Source organism: Phyllostomus hastatus, unplaced genomic scaffold (assembly GCF_019186645.2).
Source record: "Phyllostomus hastatus isolate PE091 unplaced genomic scaffold, TTU_PhHast_1.1 phas_contig_1, whole genome shotgun sequence".
NCBI classification, from domain to species: Eukaryota; Metazoa; Chordata; class Mammalia; order Chiroptera; family Phyllostomidae; genus Phyllostomus; species Phyllostomus hastatus.
The window spans coordinates 25,736,997-25,749,789 of NW_025333498.1; the positions used below are offsets into that span (position 1 = coordinate 25,736,997).

The window sequence follows — 12,793 nt, forward strand, 5'->3', positions numbered from 1 at the left end:
CTGGCAGTGAAAGAGAAATACCATATGATCTACCTCTAAGTGGAACCTAATCAACAAAACAAACGAGCAAGCAAAATGGAACCAGAGACATTGAAATAAAGAACAAACTGACAGTAACCAGAGGGGAGGGAGCACAGGGGAGGCATATAAGGAAGGGGAAAGGGGAAAGGTCGTCAAGGAATGTGTATAAAGGACACATGGACAAAGCCAAAGGGAGTAGGATCAGGATGGGAGGTGGGGATGGATGGGGTGGGGATGATTGGTGGGGAAATGGAGACAACTATACTTGAACAACAAAAACCAAAAATAAATATAAAGAAAATATTACATTCTTTATTTCTGACTGGTTATGTCTTTTTTATTGTTTCTATGTCTTTTTTAATGCTCTTGAGTATCCTCATTATCATTACTCTAAACTTTATATCTGATAAACTGCTTTCCTCTCTTTCATTTATGTCTTCCTCTAGAGAAGTCTCTTATTTTTTTCATTTGGGGCCTGTTTCATTGTCTTTCCATTTTGGCTGCTTCTCTGTGTTTGTTTTATGTATTAAGTAGATCTGCAAAAACTATGTGCATACCTGTGTCAGATGCTGGCTGTAAAGACATGGACAACCTGTTGGGCACTATCAGTGATCCACAGTTGTGTCTCCCTCTGCTGGGTCTGTTTGTGTGTAGAAAGTCCCTAGGCTGCACCTCAAGGCTGACTCTTATTAGCACCGGGTTCAAGGCAGTCAGCTAAAATCTCAGAGCTCCCAGAGATCTGCCTTAGTTGCTAAACTTAATCACTGAGATATCCTCCAGCTGTACTTCTCAGCAGTCCTGTAAGCTCCAGAGTGTAGCAAAGTAATTCCTGTGGGTAGATCTATTGCCTCTCCTCAGCCTAATGCCACTTGGAAGGGTGTGCTCTGCCTAAGAAAGATGGCCTCTTCTCTATAGGGAATAAATCAACAGAGATCCTGGTGGCTGTTCATCAGTTCTCTCCCCAGAACCACCAGTCCCAGGCTCTCCTCATGTGTCTCTAGACAACTCACCCTTCCTCTGCCAGCACCCAGGGTTAGTGGCTGCAAATGGGATTTTGTGCATTGGCCCTTTAAGAGGCTTTCTGCATCTCCCACCATCACTCCCTGGTGGACAGAAACCCTGCCGCTTTTCACAGCTGGATGTTTTTGGGGCTCCTTTCCTGGTTCTGGTACTGTAGGATAGGGAACCCAGCTTGGGGTTTAGACCCCACACTTCTCAGGGGGAACTCTCCTGGCCACCTAAACATCCCTCTGGAACTTCACCTGCCACCCATGGGAGCTTAGCAAGCCCTTTCGTGCCTCCTACTCATTCTCTACTAGTCACATTGTGGTCAAATGGTATCTTTTGTCTGTCATTGGTTTTAAGGCTTTTCTCCAGCTAGTGTTCAGTTGGTTATTCAGGATGATTTCTCTACAATTTGGTTGTGATTCCAGTTTGGTCCTGGGAGGAGGTTTGTGCAGCTTCCACTTACCCCTCAGTATCTTTGAGCCCTCTAAAATGGCATACACTTTAACTTGAATATATACAAAAGTGCTTTTAAAGAACAGTGTTATTCATAACAGCAAAACAAATAATGTAACAATCAAAATTCCTTCAATAATTGTTTGGATAAATAAATTACATTCACAAGAGTAAATATACGTAGCAATGAAAAAAATCTCATTTTATAAGCATATTTAAAGTTGTGTGAAAATGTTCTAATATTTTAAGTAAAAATATGTTATAAAACTTCCCAGATAATTTTTGTTTTATTTTTTAGATTTTATTTATTTATTTTTAGAGAAGGGAAAAGAGGGATAAAGAAAGGGAGAGAAACATCAATGTGTGGTTGCCTCTCACTCAACTCCTTCTGGGGACCTGGACTGCAACCCAGGCATGTGCCCTGACTGGGACTCAAACCAGCAACCCTTTGATTCATGGGCTGGCACTCAATCCACTGAGCTTCACCAGTCAGGGCCCAGATACTTTTTAAAGTCTACAAATGCATTATACTTAGGAGAAGGCTAAGCACAAATATACTAACAGTTTTTTTTCCATCTATTGAGGATTCAAATTTTAATTTTGTGTGTTATTTTTCTCTATTTTCTTTGTTAGATTATACAAGGAACATTAATTATTTTGTGATTATAGCAAAAACAATAAGTGTTATTGTTTAAAATTACCTTAACAATAGAGCAAAAAGAATATAGAACAATTAGTTTGCCCTCAATTAAGTCTTGATTTTTTAAATTGATATTTCTGGCTCCCACACAAGCCCCATCTGAATTGATTCTACCTTAATGTTTAAAATGTTTATATCACCCTGAACTGATAATAGCTTGTGCAAATCACCCCTGGTCTGATTGACACAGATGTATTTTGTGCTTCCTACCAATGAAATTTTCTTCAGTACACCTCAGGCAGGATCTGAGGTTAACCTCTCCAGAAGAATGATAGCCTAAGAGTAGAGAAAGTCTTCCTAATTCATATCCCTTAAATATTATTACTGAACCCTGGAACAGTGCCATGGCCATCTTTGTTGGATGACAATATAGGTTCAATTCAGCTCTAAAAAGAAATTCTTGAAAATAGACAAAATAAAGTCAGAAAGAGGATAGATCCCAGTTAACAGTGTTTAAATTTGTTCCTTAGTCTAATTCTGATATTGATACTACATCAGACATATTTTTTTCTTTCTGTCATTCCCACACGGCTCCCCACTGTTGCTCTGATTCTCCACAATACTTTCTTCCTTCATGTTTGCAATTTCACATTAATTTATTTTTTGACTATTTTCCCCTTTGAAATTAATTATTTCTATGTCCAATTACACATTATTATCTAAAGATACCTGGATTAGTATATTTAAGTTCCAAAGTTAAAATTAAGAATCTACCTTGCTTGCCCTGACTGATATGGCTCAGTTGCTTGGTGGTTGTCCGCAAAGCAAAAGAACACTAGTTCAATTCCAGGTCAGGGCGTGTGCCTGGCCTGTGGATCAGGTCCTTTGCTGGGGTGCATGTGGGGGGCAACTCATTGTTTCTCTTTCATGTTGATGTTTCTCTCCCTTCTTTTACCCTCTCTCCCCTTCATTCTAAAAATAAATAAATAAATAATTTTGTAAAAAATTTTTTGCTTGCTTTTTCCTTATATTTCTCAGTCTACAAACACCTGAAGTTGAAAATTTACAGCATATGTTCTCCTGCCATGGGTGGCTCACCTGAGTCAGGAAAGTGATCAATGGCCATAATGTGGCTTCCATAAACATGACAGTCTCCCAAGTATTGCAGGGATTTAGAAAGTGCTGTTATGGGGGCACACTAAGTGGTGGATGCCATATACACTTCATATATGAAGCCAAGAATAGAACATTAATATACAAACAAGACTTTTATTTTAGAAAATAAAATGGTGAGTTGTCCAAGAAACAAAATGGTTATCTTAGGAAAATAAATATTCTATCATGTGGTGCTTGGTTGAAAGAGGTCAAAATTTTTATTCTTAGTATCAGTTCCCACATTTTTCATACTCATATCATCTCTGGAAATATAATCAGCAAATATTTTTCTTTAACTGTCCTTTCAATTTCAGAGCTAAACTTTTAGTAAAAAAAAAAAAAAGGACTTTGTTTAAGAAATTTGACTTGGAAAACAATCTCAAAGATGATATAGCATGCACTTCAATGCGAGATATTAAATTACTTACTAAATCAGAAATATTTTTAAAACAGAATTTTTCCTTTCAATTTTCCACTCTTTATCATTCACTCATTTATTTCTAAACAGAATTTCAGATTGGTTTTATAATCCTAGATCCTTATACTGAAAGCTGTAATTTTTACAAGTAAAGAAGAATTTTGATGTTATGGATAAATTAGAACATGAATTCATTATTGAAAGAACTTTCAGCTTTTTTCTTCTCATATGTTTGTTTATCTGTTCTTTAAATTCTCCTAATATATATCTAAGTGACCTGGCCAGTTCATTCAGTTCTATTAACCAATTAATTCATAACCAGTCAATTTAACCTGAATAGTCAGTTTGTTTGAATAGACAAGGCATAGTCAAATGCAAATTTGGATGTCATCCAGCTAATTTGATCTGGGAACAGAATAAATAATAACCATTACTGTGGAGTTTGAGATCTGATTCACATAACCATGCGTTCTAAATTGGTCAGAGTAAGATAATTGCCAATATCTAAATGTTGTGTTGTGTGTTGATCTGTTGCAGAGACACAAGGGATATCACTTGGCTTATTCCTTCTCCCTCTCCTACTCCTAGAACATTATACTCTAAATTGCATCCAACCTTTTGCACACTTGTACTGAGTTCTTTACGTTTTAACAACAATCTAGCACATTTGATGTCAAATCTGTACATTCTAATTATGCAAAACCAAAAGCAGACAGGCCCTGTGTGCTTGTGAACCAAATGCAGCCAAATGCTTCCATTTGTGAGCCCAAGATTACTGGAGAATTTCAAATATTTCTATATTTCTCAATGACAAAAAGGGCATGGCTTCAGACTTAAGGCAAAAATAGTCTTTTCAAAATTTATACAGCTTGTGATAAATAAAAAATGTTCCACTGTATGTGCTTGTTTAGAGTCTGGTTTTAAGAATTTCTTACAATGTTTTCACTAGAAATGTTGTTGGTTAGTTTTGTCCCCTGGAATCTAAGAGGTGAAATGGACTAGCAATAGAAATTAAACTGACTAGTCCAATTTCATTGCCCAAACTAAAAGAAATTGTGGATGTAGAGAAAAACAGAAAAGAGTGCTAAAAATACATTTATATTTTAAAAGTCCATTTTAATCTTCTAAATTATTATTGAAAACAAAGTAATAAAATTTATGTGACATAACTATATATGCAATTAGGTATTTAGGAATAAAAACAAGCCTGGCACTGATTTATGGAATTCTTTGTGCTTTGACGTGGCTAAGGGTGCAAAGGTTTCTTTTGCTAAAAATAATGACACCCATACCTAAGAAAGCATCTGGATGCCATTCTTGGAACTATATAAAACTTTCCTAAAAATCAGACCTGTGACCTTGGTAACCAATCAGTCAGTCTTTAATAAGGTTTTTTTTTTTTTCCGTAGATTTTTTTTTGAGTACCCTTTTTAGTTGTAATTTTGCTTTTGAATACTGAGTTGCTAGCATAGGAAGGGGGCATTTCACATATGATATTTTCACTATAGAATTAAATACTCTTTTACATAATTTTAGATGCATTTTAGATGCATGTGAGTGGGAGTGGTTGGTGGTGGTATAGAAAAAAGAAATATAAAATGCATAATAGATTTTTCATAGATCTATTTTATGATATTTATAATGTATATAAATATTTATAATATTTATCATGTATATATCATGTATATAAAGGTTAAGGAAAGTAATATATAATTTCACATTCAAGGCATAAAATAAATCAGAGAATCAAAAACAGCAAGCAGTAGACTTCAAATTTTGTAAAGTATTGCCTACCCTTTTTTCCTAGGGTAATGTTGTTCAGGAGAGTGTGTGCTGATAACTTTTGTTCTGAGCTTATGAGTGACTTGTTGTCCTAACCATATTTTCAGACTCTCATCACCTATGTAAATGGTAAATGAGTTTAACATAACAAAAAAAGTTGTCCTATCAATTTCATATAACATTCACAGTGGAAAGCTGACTAGTTGTCCTAATTTATAAAGATCATAGAGGAAACAAACAATGTGAGACTGCTTTTTTGATGTGAATATAAAATAGACAAATTAGGATATTTTGCATTTTTAATCAATATTTATTAGAGAAAATAAAGTGTTGGCGATAAGCTCAGAACTCAGTTCCTTTTTTTCTGAGTTTTTATTTTACAGATTCAAATTATTTAAAAATTTTAAAACATATATATAGCAAAACACATGACTATAACATGGTGTTTAAGTAAGTATAATATCTTATGGTTATCTGAATGACAAAGTTTGTAACTACATATTGATATTATATTTTATGCATAGGATTCTACTTACATATTTTTCTCATGAATTCATATATTCTTGAATAGTTCTTTTGAATAGAAAGATCCTTTTGGGGGGCAGGGTGGAGGGTAGGACAAGAATGGTTCTTTCAAAAGGTTATATTACCCAGCAGGGCAGGAAGAACATGATGCTTATGTGGTGAGAGAAAACAAATCAAAAGTGATACCCAGTGACTCTCTTACCCATTCACATCTCTACTATTTGTACATCAGCAGTACACACACAGCATTGGATTTAGAAATCTAGGGTCTGGCAGTCTGTAGGTCCTCATGCACTCATTGAATAAGTATTCACTGAGTACTTATTACATTCTAGGCAATGGTGCATGTTCTGGACATACAGCAGTGAACACAAGAGAAAAATTTTACCAGCTGTAGTGAGTTGCATTGTGGTTCCCCCAAAATAAATTCACTGTCAAGCCCAGAATGGAATAGGGTCAATGAGAATGTAATAAAGGTAAAGATCCCAAGATGGCATTAGGGTGAGTTCTAGATTCAATCATCTGTGAGATAGAAAAGAACATACAGAGCCCCAGTTAGAAGAGAGTCAATGTGAAGACAGAGGCCAAGAGCCCCAGTTAGAAGAAAGTCAATGTGAAGACAGAGGCCAAGATTGAAGAGTTGCCATTTGGCACTGGATGCTATGAGATATGTATGGAGCCCACTATTCTTCGGGGCCTCCCCTGGGAACCACCCCTGCGGACACCTTCATTTTGGACTTCTGGACTACAGTACACTGACAGCGTAAATTCTGTTGTTAAAGCCACCAGTTTGTAGAGCTTAAATTCTAATGTGGGAAGATAGAAGAAAAAATGTAAAACATAAAGTATGTTAAATGGCGATAAATGCTTCAAAGACAGAGGAAAAAGGGATTTTTAAAAGTTGCGAACTCAGCTCCTCAGCACTGTCGTGGTGGGCTTGCTGAAGGAGACTGCTGGGCTCCTGGGCCTGGCTGTATGTGAGAGTCCACACAAGAGGCTGAAACTACAGGACACAAAGATTCTTGATGTTCTTAAGCAAATCCCTAAAAATGCAGCATATAGAAAGTATACAAAACAGATTACAAATGAGAAGCTGATATAGTTAAACAGAATCAGATGTTAGCAAATTAGAAAATCAACTTTAGGGTGGCCAAAGAGGGGTTTCTTCAGGTTGAAAGTGAACTGTGGTTGATAAGAAAAATGATACAATGGTAACCATGGAAGACTGTACTGAAAGAGCCTCCTGCCAACCAATGGAAATGGCCAATATAATCATGGAGTGACTTGTGTGTTGAGGGGAAACTGATGTCATTAAATGTTCTGTTATATCAAAAATGTTTCCATATTATTAACATTTATAATCAAGAAAACAGATGTGGAACAAATTTAGACTTGTTAAAACTGATGATAACAGTAATTGGGAGTTGCGAATCAGTTTCTGTTAAAGCATTGATTCAAATCTTGCAAATATGATATTTTTTTAAAAAAGAAGTTCTGAGCAGATTTGAAAATGATTGGAAAAATGCCATATATTTCGATGCAGAGGCCATATGTGTAAGGTAATGAGACTATTTTTAGTGGTCAGCGGTCTCTTCAACACATTTAATTAATTTCATTCTTAAAAAATCAGAAGAGGAACTTAATTATTATTGCATAAAAATGTGTAGGTCCCTGTTTGAAGTGAAGTAATGAGAGTAAAAACCACTGAATCAGAATTCCTTCTAGAGTTGAGGAAATTGATTTTATATTTGAAAGAAAGATTTCTTATTTATAGTAGTAGTTGGAATTTTTTTTTGTCTCATTGAAGGAAGTTAGCCTTCTGGCCCTTAAACAACATCAGGCAAGAGAGAGAATTTCTGTAAAAGAGATCTTAAGAGTTTCTAAAGTTTATGTGACATATGGCTAGGATAATATTCAAAACATCTTAGTTGTATGGTTATAATTTCCAAGTGGGATCACTTAGGAGCTTTCACTAAGTTTCCAACAAGTGTAGCCGGGTATCAAGTAGAATATAACGTTTTCAAGGAAAGAAGCCATTGACAAGTTTAAGTTTAAACAAAAATATAATTACTTTGCAGGTGTACTCACTTCTTCTTAGCTCCCTATCATTTCTAAATGCTTAGTTAAGTCCAGTATTTCCTACCTTCAAAGATTGTCCTTCTGGAGTTTTGTGTGTGTGCACGCATGTGCATATGTGTTTATAACCTCTGTGACCAAAAAGGACCTTTCAGAATTTTCAGAATGAGAAAAAATACTATTTTTACTTTTCCCAACACATTTGTCCCCTTGCAGAGCTTAACTTGAATGCTAAGTGTATATTAAATTTTAAAAAGTTGAGTGATACTTGCAATAGGAGTTGCAAATGAGAGTGGTTTGAATAATAAAAGAAATGCTTCAGAGAAGAGAGGTACTAAGGGTTTAGATTTGAAAGATGGACAAGATATAGGTAGAGGGTAAAGTGTCATGTGAAAGATTTCAAAAAGGCAGCACTATAATACTGACCAATTTAGTGTAAGCAAGTATGTAAAGACCACTGTGAGAGGGGTCTGTGTGGGAGAAAATCTTTGTGTCAAACTGAGTCAAAGAACATCTTGGTTGAAAAATCGTACAGTTCATCTGATAAAACTTTAAAATATTCTTGAACTACCTGCAGTGGCAGGGACACTTCACAAGCTCCCATTCCATGGCACTCAGGAGATTACTAGGATAAACAAGAAAGAACCAGGATTTACTCTCATTGAGCATCTCAGTTTATAGATTTGTTCCAAAGGGTTGTATATCTAACTTCTGTCTGACTTTACTGGTTCTGTTGTCTTGACCTATAGGAAGTACTAATCTTTCATGTGATAGCCCTTCGAGCATTTAAGGATATGTGGGTCTTTTCTTTACCAGGTTTACAATGATCAGTTTCTTTTTTATTTCTGTCTGTTGCCTCTGTGTTTTCCAGGTCACTCAGCTTCTTGCCCAATTCCATCCCATTGCTACATCTCTGAAGTGTCTATTGTATTCTTAGACTTTTCATGCCTCCAGAAAACAGCAGGACTATCATCTTGCATGCTTTTAGAGACTGTACATTGTCATTGCCATTCACCATCAAAACAGAAAATGAATGTAACAAGTTTTTAGGACCCTCAATATACTATTACCTAATATTGAACTAATAGTCACCTACTTCAAGGTCAAAATATTTTTGACTAGGTGTGTTGCTATGTAGCTATACCTGCCACTTTTAGTGCTTAATATTATATTTTGTAGCCAGTTTGCCAAGATCTTCATAATTCATGATTCTGACATGAAAAATATATACTCATCATTATCTTCAACATTTTTCTATAGAAATTTAACAAGTATGTAATTTTCATTCTTATATAATTGAGTAATAAATAAAAACCCAGTACAGAAAGCTATAATATGCCATTTTCAACCTTCCTCTATTTTGACATTCACTCATTAATCATTAAAGTTTAGGTGCAGTCATTTAAAGCATTATTAGTCTTGTTAAGTTATTTTAAAAGCCATAGTTGTCTTATTTTCCATAGGAATATCATAAGACTTTGTCCCATGCTAATTTAAATGTAGACATGTTACATTTATAACATTTCCTTGGCTAACCAGTTTCATGGAAATTTTTATAAGAAAATTGATTTGAGATAGCTTGAATTACATTCTTATAGCCATTCTCACTTCTAGTGTTTACTACTCTGGCTACAAATGTTTCAGGCATATATTTGATCAACTGTAGCAGAATTATTCTGAGGATGTCAGTGTGCTTTTTCCTTTGCCTAACATTTTGTCAGGACTTTTTGAAGATAGCATTTATTATTCCCTAGTTTTCTGGCATCTTTCAGCTTCTACCAATATTCAGCAGTATATGTTTAGCAAGCTCATCTGCAAGTTATTTCAATATTTTGGAGAGTAACTCTGTAACATTTCTTTAGAAAATGAACACATTTCTCAGAAATAAAAGCAATCTGGAGTTAAATTTTAGTTCACAAATAGGTAGAGAGAGCCAATCCTTTGAAAAAATACTTAAAATTTTGGCAGAAAAAAAATATTGTTGACCAAATTGCAGAAATATACTAGAAGCAGACACAACCTCAATTCCACAAGTGAGTACTTTAAATGAAGGTTTCTAAAGAAGATTCTGACAAATTCTTATTCCTTCAACTGTGCTTTCTTGGCAGGAAGGAGTGGGGGGTGCATGTTGCTGCTTAGAGAAGCCAGGACTGTGACTTGTGCAAAGCTACAGCATTTCAAATGGTTAACAGTAAGCTGGAAGAGATCCTTTCCTTTAACCTGATGAGAGAGAGTTCAGGAGATAAATTTTAAAGATAAGGGTACATGTAGAAAAAACTTTCTGAAAGCTAATTTTGTAGCTGTGGACGTATTGCTGTGTGGCACATGTGTGTAACAAGTGTGTGTTTGTGTGTAAGGTGACTTTGTATATGAGCATTGTGGGAAGTAGTGAGGGACACAGTGTGCCTCATCATTATGTCTCACCAAACTGATGTCCATGAACTTTAATTTTGTTTTTTCTTCCTCCCCTGATGGTTCTCCTTACCAATTCATTCCAAAATAAAGGTGCCATCTAGAAATGAAGGGGCTTCACTGCAGTGCCAAAGCCTACCCTGAGCAAACAAGGAGAAACCTTTCCTAAAAGAGATTGGGTAGGGCCATGTCAGGAGCAAGGTTAGAGTACACAGAAAAAAAATATCACCTGTAGCTGGCTGTTGGAACAGAAGTTGTAATAAACATGGAGAATGAAAATGCATTTCCACTTTATCTATCTCACTATAAATGACTAGAAAAGTAAATTTTTTAAGTGTATATTAACAACTTTCAGACAAAAGACAGCAGGCAGCACCAGATCGAGATTCCTGAAAGAAGGTAAGGTTTATGATTGCCCCAGTCTACCACCTGGAGCCAGGGTTCAGGCCAAAGCACAAGAAGCTGCAATAAAGCCTGGAGTGGGGGCAGTGAGTTGAGAAGACAGTTATCAGAGCTCAGGAAGGTCAAGAATGAGATTTTGCAGAGCAGAATAGTGGAGTGGTAGAAATAAACAGGAAAGAGTTTGGGAGTCTGCAGGAGAATCTCCTTAAGGCTTGGGCTGATTTGGCCATTTGTGGGGGAAAATCAGTCCCTGAGTCTGGGAAAATAACCACTGAAAGCTAGTGAGAGAGCAATTGGTTTAACAATTGCCAGAGTTCAAACATAGGGAGAGATAGTTTTATGCCAACCAACCAGAGTGGAAAGACCTTAAAATACACAAGACAAAGAGCAGAGTTTGTAGAAAGGTCACATTAAATAGTTATAGCTAAGTTAGCTCCATAGAAAAAGCCGCTCTGGTCATGCTGACAAAACGTGGAAGTAAACCTCAAAGGGATCATGCTTATTATCTAAGAGTGCTTACCTGTGTGCAGAACAAAATTCAACACTCAACAACGTAAAATCCATCCTTTGCCACATAAAAACGAAAATATCAGGTATGCAAAAAAAAAAGAAAAAGAACAACAACAACAGGAAAATATGACAAGGAGAAAATAAGAAAAATGAACAGACCCCAAAACAACAGACATGATAGAATTACTACACCAGGACCTAAAAAAACCTCTTTTGCCTTAGATAAATATGCTTAACATGTGAAAAACAACATAAACATATACTGAAAAGAGTACTAAAAGTTATATAAAACTTCTAAGTATAAAAAATTCACTACCTGAAGTGAAAAATGCACTGCATGGGAGTAAAGTAGATTAGAAACTAGACAAAAAAATGGTCAGTGAGCTCAAAGACATATGAAGAGAACAATTCAAAAAGAAGCATAAAGAAAAATGGGAATAAAAAATAAACAGGGCATCAGTAAGCTTTGTGACAATATCAATCAGTATAACATATACATAGAGCACAAAAAGAACAAAACAGGAATGGAGCACAAAAAGTTTAAAGATATAATAAGTAAAATATTTTCAAATTTGTTAACTACTATGTAAGCCTACCGATCCTAGATTCTCAATCAACCCCAAGCAAAATAAGTAAACAGATGGTAGATAGATGATAGGTAGATCATAGACAGATGATGATAGATGGATAGATAGATAGATAGATATAGATAGATATGGATGGACAGATCCACATGAATGCATATTAATGTTAAATTTATGAAAATTGGTTATAAAGAGAAAACAAAAGCAGTTGGAGGAAAGTACATATCATATAACAATGACAACATACTTCTTAATAGAAAGCATACAGGTGAGAACACAACAAAATGATATAAAATTCTAGATAGAGTAGAATGATAGAATGATACTAAAGTGTTGGAAGAAATAAAACCTGACAACCTAGAATTCTATACACAATAAAAATATCTCTTTAAAATGAAGGAAGGAAAAGTAAGATATTTCTTCCAGGCAAACAAAAGTGGAGAGAGACATTTCAGGGAGAACTGTTCTACAAGAAATATTTTTAAAGATTCTTCAGGCAGAAATATATAATGATACCAGGTAAAACCTTGTAAATAATAAATATGTGAACAAATATAGACAAATTTTTCTCAATTTTTAAATTTCTTCCAAATATACCTAATGTTTAAAGCAAAGTAACAATGTATCTTGAAGTTTATATAATTTGACAAAGTAAAATGTGTAGGATAATAATGCAAAATATGGGAGACAGAAATAGAAGAGTATTATTGTAAGGCTTTTACACTTTATGTGAATTAGTAAAATATTATTTGAATGTAGATTGTGGTAAGTTAAATTCTAGAGAAACTACTGCAAATAATTTAAGTG

The 12,793-nt window shown here is 35.1% G+C and overlaps 1 pseudogene; it reads left to right on the forward strand.

Annotated features, from left to right (window-relative positions):
• Nucleotides 1-6,675: 6,675 nt before the first annotated feature.
• On the forward strand, nucleotides 6,676-7,274 carry LOC123816892 (annotated as a pseudogene).
• The last annotated feature ends 5,519 nt before the right edge of the window (nucleotides 7,275-12,793 follow it).